The sequence below is a fragment of the Crocuta crocuta genome, unplaced genomic scaffold (genome assembly GCF_008692635.1).
Source record: "Crocuta crocuta isolate KB4526 unplaced genomic scaffold, BGI_CrCroc_1.0 scaffold41, whole genome shotgun sequence".
Classification (NCBI taxonomy): Eukaryota; Metazoa; Chordata; class Mammalia; order Carnivora; family Hyaenidae; genus Crocuta; species Crocuta crocuta.
This window is the reverse complement of record NW_027529428.1, coordinates 12,889,281-12,916,999: the sequence shown is the minus strand read 5'-3', so window position 1 is coordinate 12,916,999 and position 27,719 is coordinate 12,889,281.

Here is a 27,719-nt window from a genome sequence, read left to right as displayed (position 1 = left end):
TCCTCACACTTTCTTTCTTGTGTGTGCACTCTCAAAATAAGCAAACATTAAAAAAAAAATTCTTTAATTGCTCATTTCTTTAGTCCTTACAGGCAATGTAAATCAAAAGCACATCACATCTATTAGGATGACTAAAATATTAAAAGCTACAACACTAGTATGTGTCAGCAAGGATGCAAAGAAATTAAAACCCCTGTTCATGGTCAGTGGGAAGGTAAAATGACACATTTTAAAAGACAATCTGGTAGTTCTTCAAATGATTAAACACAGTCACCATATGATGCAACAATTTCCCTCCCAGGTATATGTCCAAGGGACATGAAAACATATGTCCACACGAAAACTTACACACGAGTATTTATAGCAGGATTTGTAAGAGCCAAAAGATAGGAACTACCCAAGCATCTATTTACCCATTACTGATGAATGGGTAAATAAAATGTGGTACATACGCACAAAGGAATATTTGGCAATGAAAAGCAAGAACATGCCAATATGTGCTACAAATTGGATGAACCTTCACAACATCACACTGGGTGAAAGATGCCAATCACAAAAGGCCATTTGTTGTTTGATTCCATTCCTATGAAATATCCTAAAAATAGGGCAATCTATAGAGGAATTATGTATCTAGATACAGATGGATCTCAATATAGCCTGCTAATGGGTCCAGGGTCTTGTTGGGGGGGATGAAAAGGTTCTAAACTTAGAATGTGGTGACGGTTACTCACTGAATATACTACAAAAATTGAATTATACACTTTAAATTGGAAAACTGTATGGTACATGAGTGTTAGGGATGGTCTCTGTGCCCTCACAACTCCTGTACTGAAGCCCTAACCCTCAAGGAGGATACCTGAAGGTGGAGTCTTTGGGAAGGACTTAGGTTTTGATGAGGTCATGAGGGTGACCTCACCCTTTCAACACGGGATCAGTGCCCTCCTCAGAAGAGGCCCCAGAGTGTGCACACTCCCTCTGCTATGTAAGGCCACAGCAAGGAAGTTGTCGTCTGCCGTCCAGAAGGAGAGCTCTCACCAGGAACAGAATGTGCAACACCATGGTCTTCCAGCATCCAAAACTGAGAAAGAAAGTTCTGTTGTGGGAGCCACTCGGTCTGTGCTACGTGTTGTAGCAGCCTGGGCTAAGACAGTGAGTTATCTCAAGACTTTTTTTAAGGGACAAGAACCCTTGAGCAAGAGGAAGGAAGAGAAACGTATCTATGCAGAGAGGTTTTAAGCAAAGAGGCACAACAGAAATACCCAAGGGGCCCATGTAACTAGCGGGCAATTCAGAAGGAGGACCAGTAAGAGAAAAGGTTGAAAATATAAGTCAGTGTCAGACGTGAAGCCTCTCAAATAGGCAGAGATGTTTTGTGTGTTTTCCCATCAGTGACAAGGACATGTGGCTCATTGCCTTGTCTCTGAATATTTCCTCCCCAAAATAAATAGAGCCCTTTGCTTTTGAAAGCCTAAGACCAAAAGCTGTAACTAAGGTCAAATGGTCTTTCAGAAATAGACCAGATAGTCAAACAATTTGCCTACAAACAAGTACCTCCCTGGAGTTGCTTTGGGTTTATTTTCCTTTTACACAGCTGCCCACTGTCGTCTAACCTGTACAGTTCCATTAAGGACCATACTCATGAACCCTTTGCTTGGAGCACCACAGATTTTATTCGCACTGAAAATGGCAGAAACAAAGTATGTAGGTTAATGAAACAAAGTTTGCTGTCTATTTTCCCTTTCTTCCCTGCCCCCAGGTATAAAGCTAAACTATATTGGCTTCATTTTCTTTTACCTCCCCTAAGAAATACCACCAGTCGTAAATATTGTAGCTGTCCCCGAGACACTGGCTGACATTTCATGCAAAACTCATTTTAGAGAACATCCACCTTATAGTGATTTATAACCAGGGTGTTAGGGATTTCAGGAAAGCCCAAGATTTGAAATACTACCAAACAAAGACCTCACCTTGTCAGTCACTGTGTGCTCTTTTTCCGGTGGGTGGTGGTGCATCACAAACTTATTGTTCTGAAATTAGAAACAGAACAGAACAAAACCTCTGTGTTCTTGTGGAAAGGATTTCACGGTCATTACGTGAAAGATAGAGAGGAAAATGCCTCCGTGCCTTGCTATCAATCTGAGGGCTGAGTATTTCAGTATGGGAGGGAAATAGAGGATCTTAATGGTACCTCAACTTCAAAACTGGGGAGAAGATACAACCAGAGCAAACTCAGTGAAAGTTTCACCAAGAGTCGCTTTAAAGGAGTCAGGTGGAGGGGTGCCTGGGTGACTCGGGTGAGGAAGCATCCGATTCTTGATTTCACCTCAGATCATGATCCCAGGGCCGTGGGATCGAGCCCTATATTGGGCTCCATCTTGAGCCTGGAGCCTACTTGGGATATTCTCTCTCTCTCTCTCTCTCCCCTCTCTCTGCTTCTCCCCAAAATAAACCTTTTTTTTTTTTCTTAAAGGAGTCAGGTGGAAAGTAGGGGTGGAATGTGGAGATACATTAGGAACCTTAAGCCTAAGATGACTTCTTTTCAGGTTGGATCCTAAACCACCTAACTTTTTTGGCTTATAATTTAACTGCCCTGGACCACAGTCCTCACTTGTAGAATGAAAACCATCAAATTAACCTATCTTGTACTGCACACACTGTTATTTTAGAAAAAAAGAAAAAGCACAAACATTTAAAAAAACTGTAGGAAGAGACTATGTCACATGAGGGTACGCTGAGCAATGCTGCACACTTCAGGAGTAGTTTGGGGTATAATGGGATTATTTTTGTATACCCCCACACATCCACTCTCCCCCCATATGAAGAACCAAAGGAGTTCCAATTCGGACATTCAGAAAGAAACCGCTGGCTAAGAATGTATACTCACATAACCTCCTTTACCTTGACGTGACTGTCACTTTAAATATTTAGCCATTAAAAAAAAAAAGCGCTTGAACACCTGCAGTAGAGAGAACATTTCATTTCCCTACCAGAAAAACAATCAGGCAAATTTAAATAGATCACCTCCATGTATCTCCAGCAATGGCCCAGCTGCCTGGTTATTTGTCCCTGACTTGCAGGGAGATTTAACTTATCCCTGCCTGGTCGATTCATCTAAGGAAAGCACCATGTGTTGCTGACACGCATGGCAACTCAAAGGCTGCATAAGGTGGGGAGTGACTTGGCCATCGGTCAGATGGAATCGCTCTTTACACACATCCCGAGTTTGCATTCTCCTAGCCCGAGGACAGTGGCCCAGCCCCCAGTCCTCCATGCACACATTTTTCTCTCACCCACATACTCTCAACAATGCTGTCAAACAGGCATTCCCTGGGTGAGGGTCCCCAAAACATCACCTAGGAACCTGTTAGAAATGCAAATTCTCAGACCTCACCCAAGACTTTCTAAATCAGGACTGCTGAGTGTAACCCAAAAATCCATGGCTCAACAATCCCTTCAAGTGATTGTGACGCGCCTTCAGTACAGGAACCGCGGGGACAGTTGGGGAAAGAAAAAAAAAATCACGCCTGCCTCCAACCTTCCTTCCAGAACACTCACGTTCTATGTTCGCCACCCTGAGACCATTGCAAGTCGCCTTTGCCGGGAGAATTTTGTTGGCACCTGTAAAGCTGTTATAAGCCTGCCCGGAAGCCTAAAGCTATTTGGATTATGCAGGGTTTGGGGCAGTTTTCCTGCTTCTGTACACGAACCATCACGCCCACGAAGCAGAGATAACAATACCCTGTCACGAGAGAGGGGTTGACTGAGACCCTCACAAGCCCTCTCTCTGAGCATTAGGCACAGAGTCATTTCTTCATTCAGGTTCCTGCCACTTAAGCATCTTCTCGGCAAGAAGTGGGGCTGCGAAGGGAAGAGCAGATGAAGCCTGTGCTCTGAAAAGACTATTCCATTCACAGGCGTCACCTAGTGGGCATTGCTGAGAGGGAAGTGGCCTCTGAGGCAGGCACAGGCTGACGTCTGGTGACCCAGCTTCAACCACGGCCATCTCACTCCCCAGCAAAGCGACTCCAGGCCAAGCTGGCTACAAAGGTGGTCTGGGGTTCTAACCAAACAGCGCTACGTCTCTCTGATATAAACGCAGAAGAGGAAAAAGCGTTTAAGAACATATTTAAAGTTCCATATTTAAAAGCAGATCTGAAGGGCACGTGGGTGGTTCAGTGGGTTAAGCGTCCAACTTTGGCTCAGGGCACAATCTCGCAGTCCCGGAGTTCGATTCCCACATCGGGCTGTGTGCTGACGCTCAGAGCCTGGAAGCGACTTCAGATTCTGTGTCTCCCTCTCTCTCTGCCCTTTCCCCACTTAGACTCTATCCCTCAAAAATAAATAAATGCTAAAAAAATTTTTTTTCAAGCAAGATCTGAGAAGTTTTGCATCCCAGCTTGGGATTCAGAAGGAAGAACTCACACACACCTGGTATGGCTCCTACCCACGGACACAGCCCTGCTTTCCTATCAGTGTTTGTCCTGTACAAACTGCTAGGCTGGGCCAGCCACTCTGCTCTTGACTCTTTAGGATGCCGTGACCGCACCCCCCCAACCCCAGCGTGTGCTGACCTGGGTATCAATCCAGGACTCCTAGGCCCTTGTGACCCCTAAACCATGGGCTCCACCTTCTCCCTCCCTCTCTGGTTCTGTTACTGGCTCCAGCTTCTGCCCAGGCCTCTCCTCCTCCATGACTCATTACTGCTAATAAACTTGGTTTTACAGTGCCACTCAGACTCGACTCCAGTGGTGTGAACGGGGCCGAACATTCTTGAGTGTTACAGCAGGCGTTTACAAAAAACTGGGGTGACTCTAACTCACAGAGGTGCAGAGGGGACTCCCACATGGCCAGAGGCGTGCCCAATGATGTGCACTGCGGCTTGTTTTCACCAGGGATAGATATGCCCATTAAGGGGGGGGGGGGCACATTGTCCTACCAAGTTTCAGAGCTTTCCTTTCCCCAGATTTGCAAGTTAAAAGGAAGTGAATGGCCATCTTTATGGTTTGAGAATTTTTTCATATTTAAGGGAAGCCAAACACACACACACACACACACACACACCAATACTCTCCAAAAGAGGTGGCTAGATTTTAGCAAGCTGGAGCAGAGTTGTGACAACCCGTTGCTTGAGTGACAGGGGGGACTTCAGAATGACCAGCAGAAGCCCTGGAAACTCGTGACCCAAACTGCCTCACACCTCCCTGAATGGAGTGCATGCCAGGCCAGAGAGGACCGGGCCCTCTGGCTTAAGGCTCACACATAGGGCGCCTCAAGGGAGAAAGTTACCTTGCAGCGCTCTTAGGAGGAGCAGTAGATGCTTGATAAACATCATCTGTTATTCTATAGTTGTTATACATTGACTATCATCAAATATAAGTTCTTTTAAGTATTAAAATAGCAATCAAATAAATACTACTATTCAGCCTAAGGGAAAGAAAACCAGCAGTACCTCTGAGACGCTCCAAGCACCTTCTCCATCCTGCACCAAGAAAACATGAGCTCCTCTACTTTCACCCTGAGGTCTGCCCCAACAGGCACGTTAACCAAGTTAACCAATTTAGCCCTTTAAAGATGGGCACCTGTGTCTTTCCGCTGACTCAGCAGAAGTCACCAGCAGCGTTAAAGCTTGGCCTCGCTTTGGCTGTGAACTCTCCCACCCTGGGCACTTCATCCCCAGCCTTTCCCAATCTCTTTGACCTCCTGCCTCACTTTGAGCCCCAGGGTCAATGGGTTCCTTGGTTTCTTCCCTAGGCTCTAGGCCCTTCTTGGTCTAGCCCATGCCTGGGCCTGGCTTCCTCTTTCATTCCCAACCCTGCCTCAGTATTCCCTGTGTTGAATCCAAGACCTCTATCCAAGGTCTCAAGATCATGTGAATCAGAGGTGGGTGAGCTGTGGCCCCATGCTGAATGGACAGGTGATAATATGGGACAGGGTGGAGAAATAATCCTTGGACAAGGGATTATGAATCCAGGCACATAAGGATAACCCCCTTCCTCTTTAGGGTCTGCTGGTTGAAGACAGTAAAAAGTTAAGCCTACTCCACTAAGACAGCCCCATCTCTTCCCACTCTCCATCCATCTCCCCAAGCCAACAACTCTCGCATATGTTCTCAGAGCCAAATCAAATCATCTGGTCCACGGTAACGAGAAGCCTGTTGTTAGCGTCCCAGAACACGCCAAGGGAAGGGGGGGGACCTGGCCTACGCCCAGCAGATGTTTGGGAGATACCAGAGAATAAGTCTCATCAAATACTGGTGAGGACACAAATTACAGAGGTGACACTTCCTCTGAGATCAGTCCCAGATTGTGTCATTTTTAAACCTGTGGCTAGTGTTCTCAAAGTGTGGCCTCCAGACCAGCAGCATCGCCACCACCTGAAAACTTGTTAGAAATGCAAATTCTCAGTCTCCTCGCAGACCTACTGAATCAGAAATTTGGTGGGGGGGGGTCAGGGGAAAGTTATCTTTGGTTTAACAAGCCTTCCAGGTGATTTTGATGACAAGTAAAAACTAGAACCCCTCCTCCCCCCCTTCACGCCCGCTCTGCAGCGAGGTTTCTCAAACTTGGCGCTATGGACATTTCAGGCCACGTAATTCTCGTGAAGAGTGCTTCCTATGTACTGTGGCATTCTGAGCAGCATCCCTGGCCAACCCCCACTAGATGCCAGTAGCAACCCACACCCCAGTCACGACGAGAAAAAACTCTCCAGACATTGTGAAATGCTCCTGGAAGGCAAAATTATGCCCGGTTGAGAACTATTGCTTTATGGTACAGTGTTCCCTCGTGTGAGTGGAATTATTAGACGATGAAGTGATAGAGTATCAATAATAGTGCACAATGCAGGAGCACACAGTGGTGCTTTTCTATAACACCGAAGGGAGACAAAAGTTTGCAAAGACTCCCCAGAAACATCAAGTCAACCCTAGCTCCTGGATAAGCTCTAGTTCCTGGTTATGTTTGAATTATGGGGATACAGGTGACTTACTTGATCCTCCGTAAGTCTGTTTTCCAGTCTCCCACTCCACGTGTGCCTTAGAATTGTAACAAAACAAAGCACTTAAACACTGGGATGTTTTTTCATCCAAAATATTCCTTCCTTCACTTCAGTTTAGCAAATAAGAGTACAAGTCTGGAATGACATGTGTACTTTCTTGCCAAATCTGCTCTCATCTGACATCTAAAGAGACAACTGACATTTATACACACTGCTTTATAAGTTAACCACTGCGTTCACATGTCTCATCGTGATAGTTACCATGACAATTCTTTAAAAAAAAAAAGTTTGGAGCCCAAAGTTCCCTCTACCACTAAGTTTCAAATCTTTAAAGTCTAATAATTATTTCAACCATTTTCTATGCCCAAAACCAGGATCATCTTCTCCATCAAAACAACTAAAAAGCTTTGCCATTTTTGGCTACCCTGCCTCTGGAACAGACCCAGGGCATGGTCCCCAGAGCAATAGCACTGACACCTTCTCAGGCCACCTGGGATCTAGTTGATTTCTATGCACACTCAAGTTGGAGGATCACTGACTTGGACCACTGAGCTGGTAAGCCTTTAGAAACAAGCATCAATATCTTACTCACCTCTGTACGCCCCTGTATTTAGTAATTGTTCAATAGGTCAGTTCATTGCTACCGTTGAGAATTTACCCAAGCTTTGTGGCTTGAACCAAAACATGAACCTGCCCCCCTTTTCCTTTTGGGATTCTAGAAACCAACTGCATTCCTTGGCTTGCGGCCCCTAACTCCAGTTTCAATGCTCTCGTGAGTCTCCCACTCATCCTTGTAAGGACATTGTGGTTGCTCTGGGTCCCTTGTGGTAATCCAAAATAGTCTCCCCACTGCCACATCATTAATTGAATTACATCAGCAAAGTACAAAGTAGCATATTCACTGGTTCTGGGGATTAGGACATGGAGGAGAAAAAATGGGGGGTGAGGAGGATGCACAGGGAATCTTATAGCTATGACAATAAATGTTTACTGAATTAGATTCCAATGGAGTAATCTATGGTGACTCACTTCTTCCCAGACTCCTACTTTCTCAGGAACATCATCTCGTCTCCCTTCTAGGTATTCTGTGCTTCCCACAAGTCCATCTACCTTTCTGTCTCCTTTTCTGCTCTCCTGCCTGGACGGCAGCACCTGGAGCTGGCTCCCTCCAGCTGCCATTCACACCTTCCCACCCATCTTTAGACACCTTCACTGTCAGCACTCATTCCCTCCCATTCTATACCACCTGCCTAGGCGCGCTCAAGAGCCACTGCCTGTATCTCCTTCCTCCCTGTCTTTCCGCTGTCTTCCCCCTGATGCCTGTGCCTGCCGCCAGCCTGGTGGCCCAGCTACACTTTTTCCTTTTCCAAATCTCGCTGGACATTCAGTTATGCAAAAGGACTTTTAAAGTTAACTCCCTGGTTAGACACTCCTTTCTCTATTTACTCCCCACTCAAGCTCACAATTAAAAAAATGAAGAGGAGAAGCCACAAATTAGTATACCATTTCATGTTTACAAGGCACATTTCCAAGGAGATTCTCAAGAACATATGAGCGGACTTCATTAGTGCTTCTACATGATGAGCAGGGAATTAGCAGACTAAGAAAATCATTAGCCTCTTGAGAGGTTGTGTTGAGAACACAGACTGAAAAATGCTTCCATAAAATGACAGCCAAAGTTCCCTTTTAGGATTCATCCCTTAATTTGCATGAATCGGTCTATCTGAAGAGCTTTGGTCACCACATAGTTCCTGGGGGCAATATAACACAGAAGAAGCTAGGATTTTCACTAGGAAATTTGGAAAGAATTCCCTCTTCTGGGAGAGGCCAAAGTGTGATGACAGGCTTCAGAAACTAGGAGGCAAAGTAGATACTCAAGAGATACACGGGGAAAGCGAGCCACTATCCCCATACATACAGAAAACAGCAGAAAGGACCTCCCAACATGACTCAAAGAAACAACTGAGCCAAAGTAAGTGAAAGCAATCTCAAGTTTTAATCTTCCATAACACATTAAGATCATGACACTAACCACAAAAAAGAACACTGAGTTATATAAGAAGAGAACGCAGACTAACCGTTTTGCCCACGGTGGCCTCTCTCTCCCTTACTCTGAAATCACTAGAGGCAGAAAAAATTACAAAGCTAAAGTAGACATATTCCACCTTACTAACATAATCCTAATTTAGTTTGGGGTAGCAATATACCCAACTGAGACATCTTTCAGCCAGGCTTGGAGCTGTGAATTCCCAAGGGACAGCTCTGGACACTGAGGTATGAACAGAAGCCTGCTGATATTTCCTATTTTTCTGACACAGACACCGACCTTTCCTCATTTTTTTTTTTTCCATTCACACCTGTGTGGACAGCAGGTATAATGTCTGGACCTGCAGCTGCTATATTGTGCACATGACAGAAAAGAGCAAGAAAACTGCAGATCTCAGTACTGATATCTTTGAGCCACTGAATCAATGCCAATAACTTTCTACTTCTCAGTTTCTTGTTGCCTGAGGAAAAAGCAATTGTCTAATCAGTTATTGTGCCCATTCATAGAGTTCTTCCTTGCAGCCAAATGGAATTCTTTACTGACAGAGAAATCTCAAAGAGCAGGTAGAACAGGCCATGGGCAAGCTTGTACATTAGGTAAAATGACTTAACTGACACTTTTCCAGCTTCACTCCCGAAGTCCATTTCCTTATTTGTGGTGTCTCTCCTCACCGGCCCACTTCTCTGAATGCTTAAGTCTCAAAGACTTTAGGGCAGTTCCAGAAAAGTACCGCTCTGTTAGATTGCTCTGCCTACTTGAGGAGAGCTTTCTATCCTCGCACGATTAAATTAAGCTCGGGCATTTCACAGTGCCTCACAATTGCAGGCAGTTATTTTACTTACATTATCTCACTCCTAAAACAAGTCCATAGAGCACTCATTTTCAAAGTGTAGTCCTTGGTCTGGCAACATCAGAGTCACCTGTAGCAATGAAATTCCTGGGACACACCCAACAGTCACTGAATCCAAAACTCTGAGGAGTGGATGCAGAGATGTCTCCTGTATCAAGCCCTGCAGGCGATGCAGATGTGGGCTCAAGTTTGAGAAACCTTGCTGTAGAGGATTATGCACATTTTTCAGACAAAGAAATTGAGGCTTTTGTGAGATGTATTGACTTATCAAAGGCCTCACTGTAATGTGTTGGAGACAGGCCTTCCGGCTCTAAGCTCGGGCTGTTTTTACCACATACAAGCATTTTCCATTCAGACACACGTGTTAACTGCCTCATTCTAGAGGGAGCTGTCCTTTTGAGAAAAAGAGAAAACCTTACAAACTAATTCACTGTGGAGCATTTACATCTGATAACATGTCTGTTTGTCCTTCTCAAGGGAATTTTAAAAGAAATACAACTCAAATCACCATGGAGACATCACCTCACACCCATTACGATAACTGCTTGCAAAACAAAAGAAAAGAAAATAACAAGTGGTACAGAGGATGTGGAGAAATTGGAGCCCTTGCGGACTGCTAATGGGAACGTAAAATGGTGCGGGCGCTTACAGAAAACAGTGTGGTATTTCCTTAAAAAAAATTTTTTTAATGGAAATACTATATGCAATTGCACTTCTGGATGTATACCCAAAAGAACTGCAAGCAGGGACTTGAACAGATGTGTACCAATCTGTTCATACCAGCATCATTCACAAGAGGCAAAAGGTGAGCGCACTCCACGTGTTCATCGATAGATGAATGGATGAACGAAACGTGGCATATATACACAGTCGTATACTGTTCAGCCTTGAAAAGAAAAAAAATTAGGTTCACTTGTTTGTTTTGAGAGAGAGAGAGCAGATTTGAGGCAGAGAGAGAGAGAGAATCCCAAGCAGGCTCTGCCCTGTCAGTGCAGAACAAGACATGGGGCTTGAACTCACAAACCGTGAGATCACAACCTGAACTGAATTCATGAGTTGGATGCTTAACCGACTGAGCCACCCAGGCAACCCCCCCCCAAAAAAAAATTCGACAAATGCTACAACATGAATGAACCGTGAGGACATTATTCTAAGTGAAATAAACCAGTCACAAAAGGGCAAATACAGTCTGATTCCATGTGTACGCAGTACCCAAAATGTTCAAATTCAAAGAGACAGTAAATAGAATGGTGGCTGCCAGGGTCTGGGGCGGCGAGGGAAGTAGGAAGTTATTGTTCAATATGCAGAGTTTCAGTTTTCCAAGATAAAAAGAATTCTTATGGGTAAATGGTGATGATGGTAACACACATTCTGAATGTACTGAATACCACTGAGCTGTACACTTAAAAATCATTAAGGTGGAAATTTTTATGTTGTGTGCATTTTACCACCATTTTTAAATGTATTTTAAAGCAAAAGAGAGAGAGAGAAGTACAACTCAACATACAAAATTCCTATTCACTTCTGATAAGCAAAGTATCAGATATAACACAATCAGGGTGACTTCCTTGGTACCATCTAAAGTGCATCCCAAAAGTGACTCTGAACTCCACACAAAATTTTGGAAAACAGCTGGAAATTAAACCAAAGGTCAAGTGTTTCTTAAGTCCTCTCAGGTGCAGGATGTCACTGAAGGGTGATTTATTAAAGATTATTGTTACAAATACATTACACTGAGAAACAGATATAATGAATCTTAGCAAGGATGCAACTGTTAGGCTGGCCATATACCATTTTGATTAAAGGTAAAGACAAAACCCTCTCTTCAGCAACAAATGCCTCATTTCCTGTAACAATGTTTCTAAACTTACAAACAAGAGAAGGCAGTTTAAGCAACCAGGAGGTCTCTGCTTCTAATGATTAGTCTGACATGGGGACAAATATTCCCCGAATGCTATTAATTCATTCTTTTGGGAAAACAGAGATGGCCTGGGTCCGATGTTGGTTGCTGAAATTTGTCAGTGTTTTTTGAAAAGAGGCCATACTAATTTCTCCCCCATGTCTTTTCAATTCTAAAATAATTTCATACTTACTGGAAACATGTAAAAGTTACACAGAGAACTTCCACGTTCCCTTTACACAGATTCATAAATTTTTATCCTATTGCCATATTGGCTTTCTCATTCTTCTACCTATATATATTGCATTGTTCATGTCTTTTCTGAACCATTTGTGAATGCCCTTTTTCCTTAATATTTTAGTATATATCTCTTAGAACAAGAATATTCTTTTACGATGCTACAGTAGTTACCTAATTCAGGAAACAACCCAGATACAATAGTTTTTTGGTTTTTGGTTTTTGGTTTTTTTTTAAGTAATCTCCACACCCAACATGGGGCTCGAACTCACAACCCCAAGATAAAGAGTCGCATGCTCTACTGACTGAGCCGCCAGGCACTCCAAGATATGATACGTCTATGTTATCTACAGTCCATAATCCAGTTTTTTGTCAATTGAACCAATTATACCTTTTATAACATTCCCTTCTCTGGTACAGGATATAATTAAGGATCACATACTGCATTTTGTATGTCATGTCCTTCTAATCTCTTTACATCTGAAATAGTTCCTCAGTCTTTCAGTAGTGGTCAACCATGACATGAAATGTTCCTCAGTTTGGGTTCTGGTGAAGTTTCCTTGAGATCGGATTGGGTTACAGAGGCTCAGGCAGAACCCTAACAGAAATGTTGTATCCTTAAATTATCATATCCAGAGGCACCCACGTCCATCATTGGTGACACTAACTTTTATTACGAGGCCAGGGTGTTGTCCAGATCCTGCACTGTTTATTTACTGCTTTCCTCCCCACCTAATACACAGTCTATGGAGAGACATTTTAAGACCATGCAAATATCCTGCTCCACCTCAGAATCACATCCTAGATCTCGTCTCCATCGATGATTCAAGCCTAAACCAACTTTTGCTATGATGGTTGCAAAATAGTGATTTTTCCAACCACACCACTCCCTTCAAGTTTATCCGTTGGCATTTTACTTAAGGAAGAAGGCTCTTTTGTACCCCGTTTTGATTTATCTATTTACTGGCATCAGTACAGACTCGTGGATTCTTATTTTATTCAACAGATTACAATTAATTATTGGTCTTATTTCTTCTGAAACTCAAAATTTTCCAGACTTGGCCCATTCAAGCTGGTTCCCATATCCTTCGACAGGCCCTCCTCAGGTTTTATGAGGACTGCTTCATTTTCTGGCATAATAACATGTTTCAAGCTCACCCATATCTACACTGTTCCAGTCCTGGAATCACTCATTTCTAGTTCATTGTCCTTTCTCCCAAATTTGTAACCCATTGAGATGCAATCGCTTTGTTTTGTTTCTGATGACTGACTGGCTTTCATCTTCATATCTTTCATATTATCATTAGAGATCTTTTAAGGGATATAACGTGGTATACAGGAAAGATGTGAGCTTCAGAAAGAGACCCGAGTTTGATCACTGGTTCCATCATTTGCTAGCTGAAAGAACTCAGGCAAGTTATTTAACTTCTTCAAGCATTTGTTTCATCTTTTTTTTTTTTTTTTAATTTTAAAGAGAGAGTGCACACAAGCAGGGGAGAGGAGAGAGGGAGAGAAAGAGGGAGAGAGAATCCTAAGCAGGCTCCATGCCCAGCACAGAGCCCTATATGGGGCTCAATCCCACAACCCTGGGATCATGACCTGAGCCAGAATCAAGAGTCAGCCACTCAACCCACTAAGCCACCCAGGTGCCCCCATTTCCTCATCTTTGAAACAGGGGGGGAAATGTCCACCTCAAAACGCTATTACAAGGCTTAAGTAAGACATAAGAGCTTTAAGATCCCCAACTTTTAAACTGCCTACTTCAGAGCCTGACACATAATAAATACTCAACAAATTTAGATTGTTTTTTACTCTTTTAATCTCAAAATTGTACAATTTTAATGTGACTCATAACCCCTGCAGTTGCTTTCTATGAAGCCCTGGAGAACTACAGATAACGTGTCCCAGTATTGCTCTTTGGAATCTGCCCATAATGTCCAATTCCCCCTTTAACCCATCAGGATTCCTTGGCGTAGCACAGATGTGTAATCATCCCACCTTCTCCTGCTTTCCTTTTGTTCCTTACAGTGAGAGGCAACGTAAGGAACGTGCTGAGGAGAAAATGCCCTTGGTGATGGAAAACTGTGGAGACCAAGCATACTATGCCAATAGTCATGGACTAGAAAATAGGACGCCATTTACAACAGTCACAAAAATGAAAATGTATCTAGAAATTAACAAAAAACATGTATGGCCTTTATAGAATAAAACACTAAAGATATTCTATTAAAGGACACAAAGGAAAGTCTGAATAAATGGAAAAATTGCCATTATTCATGTAGAGAATAACATATGGAAGTAATGACGTCAAGGCTCCCCAAACTAACCTATACTTTCAAGGCAAACCCATTAAATTTCCAATGGGACTTTTAAAAGAATTCCATAAACTCATCCTAAAATTTATATGGGAAAGTAAAGTTCCACAAATAGCTAAGGCCATTTAGAAACAGATAATAAGAAGGGGTAGTCACCACACCAGACTTTGAGACGTACTACGAATCCATAAAAACAGCATGGTTCTGAATTAGGAACCGGCAAATGGGCCAGTGGAAAAGAACAGAGTTCTTAGACGTAGGATGACAGACATTTGGGAACTCCAACTCACATAAAGTTGGTACCATATACAATGGGCAAAGGATGGGTGTTTGTAAATTGCGATGGGAAACTGGATCACTATGATGAAGCAAACTGAGGCTGGACCTTCCAACTTCTGTGAAACTATAAAAAGGTCTGCTTCACATGGATTTCCAGAATATGAAGAAACTAAGAGACACATAAAGAGGATTTTGAAGAAAGTGTGTAATAGTATGTTTTTTACATAAGGGAGGAGAGAGAATTTCTGAACAAGACCCTAAAAATATAAATGCTAAGATGAAAACTTAATGAATCTATCAAGATAAAGAACACCATAGACAACAGAGCTAATAGATGAGAGTTTGGAGGGAAATACTGGTGACATAAAAAACCAGAAAGAACTTAATGCCTATAATATGCAAACAACTCCTGAAAATCAACAAGGAAAAAAGTGGGAAACCTAATTTTAAAATGGGTAAAGTATTGGGGCGCCTGGGTGGCTCAGTCGGTTGAGCTTCCGACTCTTGATTTCGGCTTGGGTCATGATCTCATGGTTCATGGGATCTAGCCGTATATCAGGAGGCATGGAGCCTGCCTAAGATTCTCTCTCTCTCTCTCTCTCTCTCTCTCTCTCTTTCTCTCTCTCTCCTTCTAATCCTCTCCCATGCTTTCTCTTTCTCTTTCTAAAATTAAAAAAAAAAATTAATGAGTAAAGTATTGAATACGCAATTCTCAAAATGGAAACCCAAGTAACTAATAAGAATATAAAGAAATGCTTCAGTAAACAAAGACATTAAAATGAAAATGAGACTATTAGACTGGAAAAAATTAAAAGGGAGGTAAGTCCAGAGATGCAGAACGTAGAACAATGGAAACTCTGGTATACTGGTGAGGAAACCGTAAGCTGCACAGTTGTCCTGGAAAACCATATATCCTCTGTGACTCCAAGATCCCACTCAGGTTCTAGATGTCAGAGAAATTCTCTCACAGCTCCATGGGGGATCCGTATGAGGTCATTTTCTGTTCCTGGGACTTGAAGGCAACCCCAATGTAGGGGAACAATAAAATACAGCAGATAAGGTGGTGGTTTCTGGGGGGAGAGGGGAAGGGGAAATGAGGGGCCAGTGTTCACCAGTTGGAGAGTTTCAGTTAGGAAGAGGAGAAAGTTCTAGGGTTGTAGGGTGATGGCTGTAGAACAGTGTGGAGTGTGAAGTCTCCTAACGCCAACACTTAAAACGGTCAATCTTATGTATATGTTACCAAAAATTTTTAATTATATTCTAAAGTAGACTAGATGTGCACTTTGAAATACTTTGCAGGAGTTATAAATATTGAGCTGACTGTATATGTAGCCTCATGATGTTACTAACAGGATTGAATGACAAATTAAGAACACAAACATATTCCAATCAACACTGTAATTTACGAGGACATATACATCTTCAAAGACTTATTATCATCACATTAGTTTGGAAACTTATTAGTTCGGAGAGAAAACTAGGAACAGAGGCTGGGGATTAAGGGGAGAAAATAATAAACCAAGAGGGATGTTACATGGACCAGTGATGAATGACAATAAGATATTATGAACCGAGAAGTCTGCACCTTCAGCTAACACGAAATGACATCATACATGTGAAAACACTTTCAAAGAACATAAAGTTTAACAGTTTATAGTTTATTATTTCCTTCATTTGAAGAGGGGTGAAATGAGCCAATATAGATTTGAATCCTAATTTTTTGGATCTTCAGTGAATTCTGAAAAATGGTGATTTATACATTGGCTAAGCATACACATTGGAAGTTCATCTGCATTTTATGAACTTTTAAATATTTCCAGTGATCTCTCATTACCACAAATTTCTTCTTTCCTCTTTTTTATACTGTATTCCATACTGAGCCAGATTAAGGAGTGGGTCAGACAGGAGTTGCCTGGAGTGCTAGAATTTAAGAGGTGCTAAAAATATCACTAGAATTATGACAAGATGGAAAACATTATTTTTTCTAGCACTCCTGTTACAGAGAGCACTTTGCAAGATCAGAAAGAATCAGTTATACATGGTGCGGGGTGGGGCTGTGTGTGTGGTTCCTCTCCCAGGGAAATACACAAATAATAAGAGGAGTTATTTAAATTAAGGGCCACAGGGCCACACTGTAGAGTTGTCCACTACTCCAGAAGATACCTTTTACATATGACTGGCAAGACTGTCCATGGTGGCCTGTTTAAACTAGCTCCTTAGGAGGGTTACTCAGCCATTTGGGGGAACAAATGTCCCACTCAATCAGAATGCAAGGCTTTTGTATCATACATTGGGTAAGCATGTTGGGGGTGAGAGTTGAATTGTTTAGGAAAAGGGAGGGCACATTGAGTGCTATCAAGGCACCAAGTTTTTATCACCTGTTCCTGTCACCTGCTCTATTTGGCTCTACTTCCAGGACAGAATCACAGAAGTTCCTTCTTTTTAGAATGTCAAAGCCTGACCTTCACTCCCCTCGTGCCAGGCCTTCAGGATTTAACCATGCTTTTCATCTGGCCGCCCTTCCTTAAATGGCAGGAAGGGGCGGGAGCAGTGGATAGCCGGAGGCTGTCAAGGGATCCTCTGTGCATTCCATTGGCTAATAGAGTGTAGTTAGCAAGGCTGTGCATAAAACGAGCCCAAGAATTTTAACCTGACCTAGGAGAGGGCCTTTTAGAGAAGAGGGACTAGAGTCTTTATTTAACCCCAATTCTTAGGAAAGAAGGTTGGAGCATTTTGGGGGGCATGTGGATGACTCAGTCAGTTTAGCATCTGACTCTTGATTTCTGCTCAAGTCATGATATTGTATTTGTGGGATTGAACCCCGCAGCAGACCCAACCTCTGCACTGACAGAGCAGAGCCTGCTTGGGATTCTCTCTCTCTCTCTCTCTCTCTCTCTCTCTCTCTCTCTCACCCTCTCCCATTTGCACACACATGCTCTCTCTCTCTCTCTCTCAAAATAAATAAACCTTAAAACTTTAAAGGCATTACCAAGAGAACTGTTATTTTAGAAGCATACTTCTGTGGGATGCTTGGCAACCATAACTCTAACTTCCATTCTCAACTTAATCTCACACAATTTTTAAAAATGTTTATTTGTTTTTGAGAGAGAGAGAGTGAGCGAGAAAGGTACAGAAAGAGGAGGACAGGGGACCCGAAGCCAACTCTGCACCAACAGCACAGAGCCCAACTCAGGGCTTGAAACCCACCACCTGTGAGATCGTGACCTGAGCCAAAGCCAGACACTCAATGGACTGAACCATCCAGGCACCCCTAATCTCACACGATTTAATCCAAGATGTGAGGCAGGCATTTTAAAAAGTATTTTCTGACTGCTGAGGAATGAATTAGGACTGTAATTTCATACATCGATTAGCAGTTCTTTTTTTTTTGTTTGTTTGCTCAGTTCATATATTAAGCTGTTTAATAGCTTGTGTCATGCATTAAGCAGTTCACAATATTATGCTCATTAACTCTTCAGAAAGACCTGGAAGCCGAAGCACAAAACCAAAAACAATCTCCTCTGGTGACGTGTCTAACATCCCAGAGTTTCATTTGCAATCTGAACAAACCTTCACTGAGTGCCAGGCCCCATAGCAGGTGCTGAATACCCCTTTTGGGTCCCTGTCCTGGTGAATGTGTAGTGGTGTGATTTAGCAGAAACAGCACCCAGCTAGCACCGAAACCTGTGCTTTCTCCAGCCTCCTCTGCCAGTCATCCCTGGGGAAAGCCACTGCCCACCTCAAAATAGGGAAGATGGGCCAGATGGCTTCAAAGGTACTTAACTTCCAGTTTTTGAATGGGAAGTTTTGAACGAAACTTTAATGAATACTTTACCAGCTTTCCTATACATAATGAGTTTAAAAAAAAAAAAAAAAGACACCTACATTGGAGCACAAGCTAAGTTATTTTACATACATTATTGTCTTATCAATCTACCCAACAGTTCTCTGAAGTAGGCACAGATATGCCCAGTGTTGAGAGCAGAAAACTAAGTAGGTCCCCTATGGTCAAATAGCTAGCAGAGGCTGGGTGGGACACAGGCAGGTCTTCTGGGACAGAACTGGAGACCTCACAGTGTCTCTACCTTTTTTTTTTAACTGTTTTTTTTTTTTTACATTTATTTATTTACTTTGAGAGAGAGAGAGAATGCAAGCAAGGGAGGGGCAAAGAGAGAAGGAGAGAGAGAGAGAGAGAGAGAGAGAGAGAGAGAATCCCAAGCAGGCTCCACGCTGTCAGCACAGAGCTGACATGGGGCTGGAACTCAGGAACCCTGAGATCATGACCTGAGCCGAAACCAAGAACCAGGCACTTTACCAACTGAGCCACCCGGGCGCCCCTGCCTTTGCTTTCTAAAACTGCCTCTGACGTTCGTCTGTAGTTATCTGCAGCATCTTTTCCAGGCCCTGCCTGTGACCCACCAGCTGTCAAATCTTGGTGTTTTTGTTCTGTGCGCTTCAACCACTTATTTCCATTCTGTGCAATGAAGAGCCTTCCAAAGAGCATCTGTTTGCACCATCCTCCAGCCAACAGCTCGAACCAGCCAGGAGCGCGGCTGTTTCCCAGGATGGGCTGAAGGCGGGATGACGGACAGCCACACCGCGCATGCTCCTGGGGATCTCCCCGCTGAGCCACCGGAGGCGCTCTCAGAATTTACATGCTCCATTTGAAACATAGATGCTGAAGCACCAAAATTATACATCTGCTCCCTTGACTTTTTAACCAGAGAGTGTTAGTTTATTGCTGAGCTTAAGGATAAAAGAAGCAAGAAATGAAAGTTGGGTTGTTGTGGGTTTGTTGTTTTTTTTTTTAAAGCTTCCTCCCCAATAAGTACAATCAGATGTTGGATTCCCAGAGCCTGGTGCTGGGTGGATGTTCACTTCACTTTGCCTCTCCATTTATCAGCTCGTTTTTTGAGGTAACACTTTTCATCACAAAAAAAACCCGAAGGGCCCTGGACACATATTTACAGTGAAATGCATCAAACAGCCCCAATGTTGTGGTGCCAGAAAAAATAAAATAAAACAGGAATGATATTGAAACTGATTTATGAGGCTTTATAGGGAAACAACTGTCCTTTCATCTCTGGATATAGTTTACCTCTGGCCCTGGAGAAGTCACTGGAATTCTGGGCGAAGGGCACCTATTCAGAAATAATCTATCCAAGACCTGAGGAGCTCCATCATGAGCCAGAGATCAAACGCCTTTTATGTCCTTTTTTGGGTCCAGGATTAAAACAGCAGACCTACTATATTTTAATGCACAAATAAAGAATCGATTAGGGGGATCTGCTGCCTCAGCAAACACTTTCATCCAAAAGAACAAATTATCTGTGATATAAAATCCAATGAGTGTCTCTGTTGGGCATCTCAGAGATGGAGAGGTGGAATGAGTCTTTGCAAAGGTAATAAGATAAATGAATGAGTTAGCCCTCTGACATGCCTTTCCAAGGGACAAAGAAACTGTCAAAGTGCTCGTGTTCACCCCTGACTCTAAGAAATGTGCGTTCTTTTAGGATGCATGGCACAAATTTCCCTGCACCTTTCCCACACTTTCTCCTGTGGCCAAGAGGATCTTTTGCCCCGGGCCCAAGATTTCGATGTGGTCTCCAGGTGTATCACCCAGCGCCCCCCCAGGTTTCTGTACCTGGAGGTCAGAACAGAAGCATATTAGGTGCATAGGGTTTTGCGGGAAATACAAACTACTTATACTACATGCTTAAGGGTTGGGTTTCTGTTGCTTGCAACCCAAAGCATTCTTTTCTCCCCCCAAGTTTTAATATATATTCATTAGTCAACATACAGTAGAGTATTAGTTTCAGGTATACAATTCAGTGATTCAACAATTCCAAACATTACCCAGTGCTCATCACAAGTTCATTCCTTCATCCACATCACCTATGTATTTTTTATAATAGTTTATTGTCAAGTTGATTTTCCATATAACACCCAGTGCTCATCCCACAAGTGCCCTCCTCCATGCCCATCTCCCCTTCCCCTCTCCCCCACCTCAGCCCTCAGCTGATGGGAAAATACCAAGCTTCCATTTTCTTAAAGTCACCTTAATCGAGGTATAATTTACATGCAATTAAATTCACTAATTTTAAGTGTACAATTCAATATATACACTTTTATAACCACTATCACAATCATGATATACAACATTTTCCATCACCTCCAAAATTTTCTTTGTGCCCCTTTTCATTGAATCAACTCTTACCACCTTGACCCCTGGCAACCACAGATCTGTTTTCAGTCACTATAGTTTTGCCCACAGTTTGGGTAAGCATCAAGCAGCATCTAATAACCTGTCATAATACGTCCAAAAGACTCATGATTTTTTCAGTTAGGCTGATCATGAGCCCTTGTTAAACTCTGTATATCTTCAATCCTAAAATAGCTAATGGCCAAAAGCATGTGATTTCCAGTGAGGAACATGAGGGCACCACCAATTGAGAATCAGTTAAGTTACTGAAGAATGTATTGATCATCCTGCAAAATAATGCCGACATTCTAGATCCCCATCAATGGTGGAACGCTTAAATAAAGTGTAGTACTTCCAAATAAAAGACAGAGACTAGATATCAAATGTTCTTTAAGATATATTATTTAATGAAAAAGCAAGATGAAGGAGAGTCATTTGCTACCATGTGCATTAAAGAGGAAGAAAAATATCTACATGTATTTTCTGTATATACTTTTAAATTTTCTCTGGAAAAAATACAGTGATTGCAACTGTAAGAATGAACCGGGTGGACAAGGGACATGAGTAGAAAGGCAACTTTTCACTGTATACACTTTCTTATGCTTTGGAGTTTGAACTATGAGAATGTATTACATATCCAAGTTTTTAAATTAAATTTTAAGAAGAATGTTTTGAGGGGCTCCTGGGTGCCTCAGTCAGTTAAGCCTCCAACTTCAGCTCAGGTCATGATCTCATGGCTCATGTGTTTGAGCCCTGTATCAGGCTCTATGCTGACAGCTCAGAGCCTGGAGTCTGCTTTAGATTCTGTGTCTCCCTCTCTTTCTGCCCATCCCATGCTCATGCTCATACTCTCTTTGTCTCTTTCTCTCTCTCTCTCAGAAATAAGCATTAAAATTTTTTAATATTTAAAAAGATGCTTTGATATACAAGACTGTGTATCAAATCTTGTCCTAGAATTTGCTGATCTGTTTGCATAATCTATTTTCTTATTCCATTCTCTCAATTTCTCTATCACTTTTTGTCTGTACCATTTATGTATGTATTAATCATATTTTATCTCACATCTTCTCTTGTAATTGCCCAGAAGTGGGTTAGGACACTTAAAGTGTTTGTTATTTAATATATTAAATATTTAGATCTTACCTACTAAAGTAGTTTATTGAATCCTACAAACATATCATTTTACTATTTAAAATTGTGTGCTTTGTTTTAGGTCAAAATTGCATCTATATTCTTTATGGAAAAGTCAGCTCTAAATTTCACTAAGAATACACTAGTGCTTTTTCCTTGTAAAACAAAAGGGTGTATTGCAGTCAAGGTTAAATTTCCACTGCTTCACTCACCTTGGCCCTGAGCGAAATGTGGTAACTATTACCAGGTTAGGATGTGTCCATCTACACCTTTTCCTGTGCTCCTGTGTCCACATATATGTAATCTAGCAAATATATAGCAGTGTGCAGATGTGTTTTTTTCACCTGCATGTCACAGTCTGTGTCCTTGACCTGCATTAATTTTTCTTTTTTTACTCAGCAGTATCTTTCTGTGCTTATACACATATGTCAAGCTTGATTTTTTTTAAGTCTGCTCAGTATCTCATGGTTTGGATGAACTATATTTTTCTCCATTTCTTACTTATGGACACGTGGAGTTTTTTCTCGGTTGTTTTGGTTTTAAATAATGCTGCAGTAAACATCCTTCTGCATGCCTCCCTGTGTCTATAGGTATAGCCACCCTCTGTATTTGGTAATATCTGGTCTACTGTTACCAACCTAGCTGTTTTGGTGATCTGAGCATAGGTACCAAAGAGTAGCCAATAATTGTGTAAAGTGATTATTTGTTTTTTTAAGTTTATTTATTTGTTTTAAGAGAGAATGAGTTGGGGAATGGCAGAAAGAAAGAGAGAGACAATTCCAAGCAGGATCTGCACTGTCAGCACAGAGCCTAATGCAGGGCTCGAACCCAGGAACCATGAGATCATGACCTGAGCCAAAATCAAGAGCCAGGCACTTAACTGACTGAGCCCACCCTGGCACTCCTAAAATGATTATACATTTTAACTTTAGTATGATTCTGCATTTTATGAGGTATTTGTATGCTACAGAATCCTAGTTATAGATAATATTTCTCCTAAGAAAACAAACACGATTTTGGATCAGGTGGGTTATTAGCCATAACAATATTGAATGTTGAATATAAGCACAACATTAATGGTGAAATAGGTCATGCTTGGTTCACATTATTCCTACTGAATGGTACCATTACTTTGAAAAGTTCCTCATGGCTTTTCATCAGAAAACATTCAATCAGACTCCAAAATGTTCTCCTCACTCTTCTCAATTCCCTAACTTCTCATTTACCCATTTCAAAGTCCAGTCAACAAAGTTTAGTCCTTTAAACATGTTAACTATTCCCAACAGTAATGTGTTAGCAAAGAAGGCCTTTTTACCCAGATCTCAGAAAACTTGTTTCCTTCTCTGAGAACAGAAAATGCTAGAACACCATACACAGGCAGTTTAGGCAAAGACTTGGGTCATGCAGGGGGTGGTGGGCGAAGGGCTCAGGCAGGGGAGAGGGCAGAGAAGTGGACTGGGGAAGGAGAGTGTGAGTGGGGCAGACTTGTCTGGGATGGATAGCCCCAAAGAACCACCAGGTAGCTTGTTTCTCTGGAGAATTTAACTGTGCTCATAGGATTACAAAACAAGGGTGGAATCAAGGGTTAATAACAGGGACCTCTCTGTATAATTTACCCTAATTGCTTGTTCTAGGAAGCCAAGCAGAGCAGGGCTTTGCTATGTTCAGACCATGGGCATTTCTGCTTAGAACCGTGTAGTACGATCTTGACACCTGTTTTAGGGGACACCATCTCTGGTCTTGGAAAGTGGCAGCAATAGTGCAACACAGGGAAAGACAAGTCACATTCTTGCAGGAAATTATTATTTCCAACCTCACAGCTGCTTGGGAGAACAAGGTCTTAAATAGACACCTAGGTGTCTTGGAAAGAGGTCTCAAGAAACGGGGTTGTGGATAGCCGAGAGAAATGAAAACACAGGCTCACACAAAAACTAGCTCATGAATGTCCATACATAATAGCCAGAAAGTGGAAACAGCCCAAATGTCCACCAACTGATGAATAAACTAAATGTATTATGATGAATAAGCAAAATGAAATTTTGCTCTTCCATAACAAGGAGTCAAGTACTGACAGATGCTACAACATGGATGAACCTTGAAAACATCAGGTTATATGAAAGAAGCCAGTCACCAAGGACCACACATTATGTGAGTACATTTTTATGAAATGTCCAGATTACACAAATCTATAGAGACAGAAGTAGATTCATGGTTGACCAGGGCACAGGGGATGAAAAAGTTGGGAATGACATGTAAGGGGTGCAGGGCTTCTCTGGAGTCCAATGAGAATGCTCTAGAACTAATGGTGGGGATGGATGCACAGCTTTGAATATACTAAAAGCCGATGCGGTGCACACTTCAAGTGTGTGAATTGTATGGTATAGGAACTGCATCTCAATAAAGCAGTTAAAAAATTAAAGTACAGATCACCCGACTTCAAATCCACCATGTTCTCTGTCACCCCAACTTGATTCTTGGGTCTTGACCCTGCCCGGGCTGCTTTGCAACATTAGAGGTGCAGTGGGACCTAATGCAGAGTGGATTATGAACGGTGACCATGTGGTAATGTGGCCACAGCCGCAGTGGCCGGCCACATCTGGCTGGGGTCTGTCTTTCTGGCAGGTTGAAGGTAGCTCTCCCTGTTCACAGATAGTGTCATGAATATTTCCACCTTTCACTTGTTTTGCTGTGTGTACATTTGTGTGTATACACGTATGTAAATATCATCTTTGTTTTCCTTCCTCTCTTACTCCCTTATCATGTAACATCAGATGGGCTGGTTTTATACTGTAGTGGTTAAGTACTGTTAATTTTACATTATCACAGTATCTCAGTTACAGGATATCAAGAAGAGTAATCAGCACTCAAGGACTTCACCTCCTCTTCTAAGGAAGAGGCTAGTCCATTTTTGGTTGTACACAGGATAGATGTATCAGGTTAGACACAATTGAGACCTTGTTATTAACTTCATTTGGAGATTAAGTGGGTGCCAAACTGACAGGGGCAGATTTGCGATGGTTAATTTTGTTTGTCAATGTGGCTAGGCCAAGGGGTGCCCAGATTAAGAGTATTTCTGGGTATGTCTGTCAGGGCGTTTCCTAATGAGATTAGCGCTTGAGTCTGTGGACTTCATCCATTGCCTTCCCAGTGTAGGTGGACATGATCCAGTTCATTAAGGATTTGAGGAGAACAAAAGGTAGAGGAAGGAAAATCCTGCTCCTTTTTTCTGCCTCCCTGCTTGACCTGGGATGTCCCCTCTCACCTTCTCCTGCCTTTGGACTGAGATTTCTTCCATTGGCTCCCCTAGTTCACTGGCCTTCAGACTCAAGAGTAAATTATACCACCAGCTTTCCTGGGTTTACAGCTTGCAGCCAGCAGACCATGGGACTTCTTGGCATCCAGAATCACACCAACCAATTCCTCCTAATAAACTTCCACATAAGCAGGTAAAGATATAGGTATATAGATGTGGGTGTATCAGCTTCTGGGTGTTCTTCTTCTCTGGAGAACTCTGACTGGTACATGCCCGTATGCGTTCCAGTTTGCCATGCGGCCTCCTGGAAGCGATCTAGGGAACAGGCTTACGTTAAGAACACAGGTCACGTACATGAGGAGGGAAAGGAGGGGAAATACCATATAAAAGGTGGACTAGCACTGATGCAGTTGCTATGAGCCTTGTCTGTTTCCACATGTGGGCTTTCCAGCATCATGATAAGCTTCTTATAACATCTTCTGATTCATGCCTCAGATGCCCCCTGGGCAATTTAGATCTATTCTACATGAAGTGGATTTTTTTTAAGAGTCTCTTTCCAGAGGATTAATGCTGCACTTGGAGCCCAAGCCGAACAGAGTGGCCAGAGATGCCACAGCTCTGATGGTTCTGAGGGTCTTCCTGCCACATAACAAGCACGTGGCCCAGCCAGGATTTACACTCAGGCCCATTTCATCTATTCCCACTGTCTTACAGATGGAAAAAGATCTGAGGTCCAGAGAAGGAAAAGGACAAAGAGAGAAAGCGCTGGCTCAGAACTGAGATCTCCCACCTCTCCATCCCATATCTTTCCTCCATCCCAACACCAAGATGTTGTCATGAAAATGAGCCATTTTTCATTTCTGGGAGATGGCACAAGGCACTGGTTCCAGTGACCTGGCATTCTTCCCTACCCACTCACTACCCAGGTGTATGGTACTTGGCTAGCTGCTTCGCCTCTCCAAACTTGTCTCCTTATATGTAAAGAAAAGGGAACTATTTTACCTACTTCACAAGTTAAACTTTGTGTGGATGAAGTGAAATAATGGATGCAAAATGCCAGATAAAAACCAAAGAACACAATAAATGTTAGCTGTTTTGACTGTTGTTTTTATTTGACTTACAGCTGGAAATGGATTTTGCACACACACACACAAAAAAGCATTAAAGGTATGGGTGGGTGCTTCTCCTGAAGTAGGCTCTGAGCTCCTAGAGTGCAGGGACCATGTCTTACTCACCTATGAAATTAATTAATTTGGGAGAAATATTTATTATAGTCTAAGAACATACTATATCCGGGATTCCAGGGAGGGGTGTCATACAAGAGATTGCCATGGTTTATACCATGCGACTCCCCACAGAGACCAGGAACAGATATCTCACCTCTAAGACTTGGCGGAAAGAAGACAACAGAAATTAACTAAATTCATCAGATCCTACTCTCAGGCTTGGATAAAAGGCTTACAGTAAGAGGGGACAACAGATGGCAAAGAAAGAATCCAAAAGATGCACATAGAGATAATAGTAAAGAGAAGCCATGATGGGAAGAAAATATTAGAGAAAATAGAGTGGGAACCAGAGGAAAAGCAGCTATAGACAGCAGATGCTTCCTCATCAGAACGGAAGACTCCTCCCCTATCAGGAGTTACTATACTCAGCTGTTCATAACCAACAGCCAATGGCAAGAGCTCATGCACATAAAGAGGTACTGTCTCTCATAAAAGATGATTGAACAGAGGAAAACAATCCACAGCTAGAATGGTAGATTCTCATGTGAACAGGCATCCTGGCTCCTTTGATTTCTCTGCTCCAACCTCCTTTGAACATGGCTGCCAACTCCAAGGTCGTAAGATGCTACTAGAATTTCCAACTCCAGGAATAAAGATGGTAAAAGAAAGAAAATCCAAAGGTTTTCCTTCCTGTTGTGGTAGTCTGCCCTGGTCGACATTTCCCGACATCACCCAAGGCTGTGCACCTGCATCTTAATGGCAACACCAAGATGCACATGAGGCTGGGAAATGTTGCCTTGTAGATGGGCATGTCATCAGTCTGAATAAAATCATGGCTTTGTTATTAAAGAAGAGAGTGGATACCAAACAATTAGAAGTTTCTTATACTTTCCATAGGTCGTGCCTTTCCCTGCCAAGAGGGAACAGGGAAGTCAGTCTGCTCCACCAGGCTGAACCACCTTCCAGTGCCCAGACCGTGTTCCACTCTGTGAGACCTGCTTAGGATCAAGATTCTCACCTTCCTTATTTATCTCTCCATAACTGTTATTTTTAAAAATAAGAAGGCTTCTGGAGTTTGGGGTGTTCTTCTACTTAACAGGACCTAAATAACACACGAGCCCAGCACCTGGCATGTATCTGGCATGCAGAACGTTCTCAGTAAATGTTCACTAAACTGAACTACATTCCATGAACAATCACACAATCACATGTCTCTAGCCTTCATCCACCTGCTCTCTGCCCATCCTGAAGCTTCACATGTATTATCTCAGAAGACACTGCTGGGG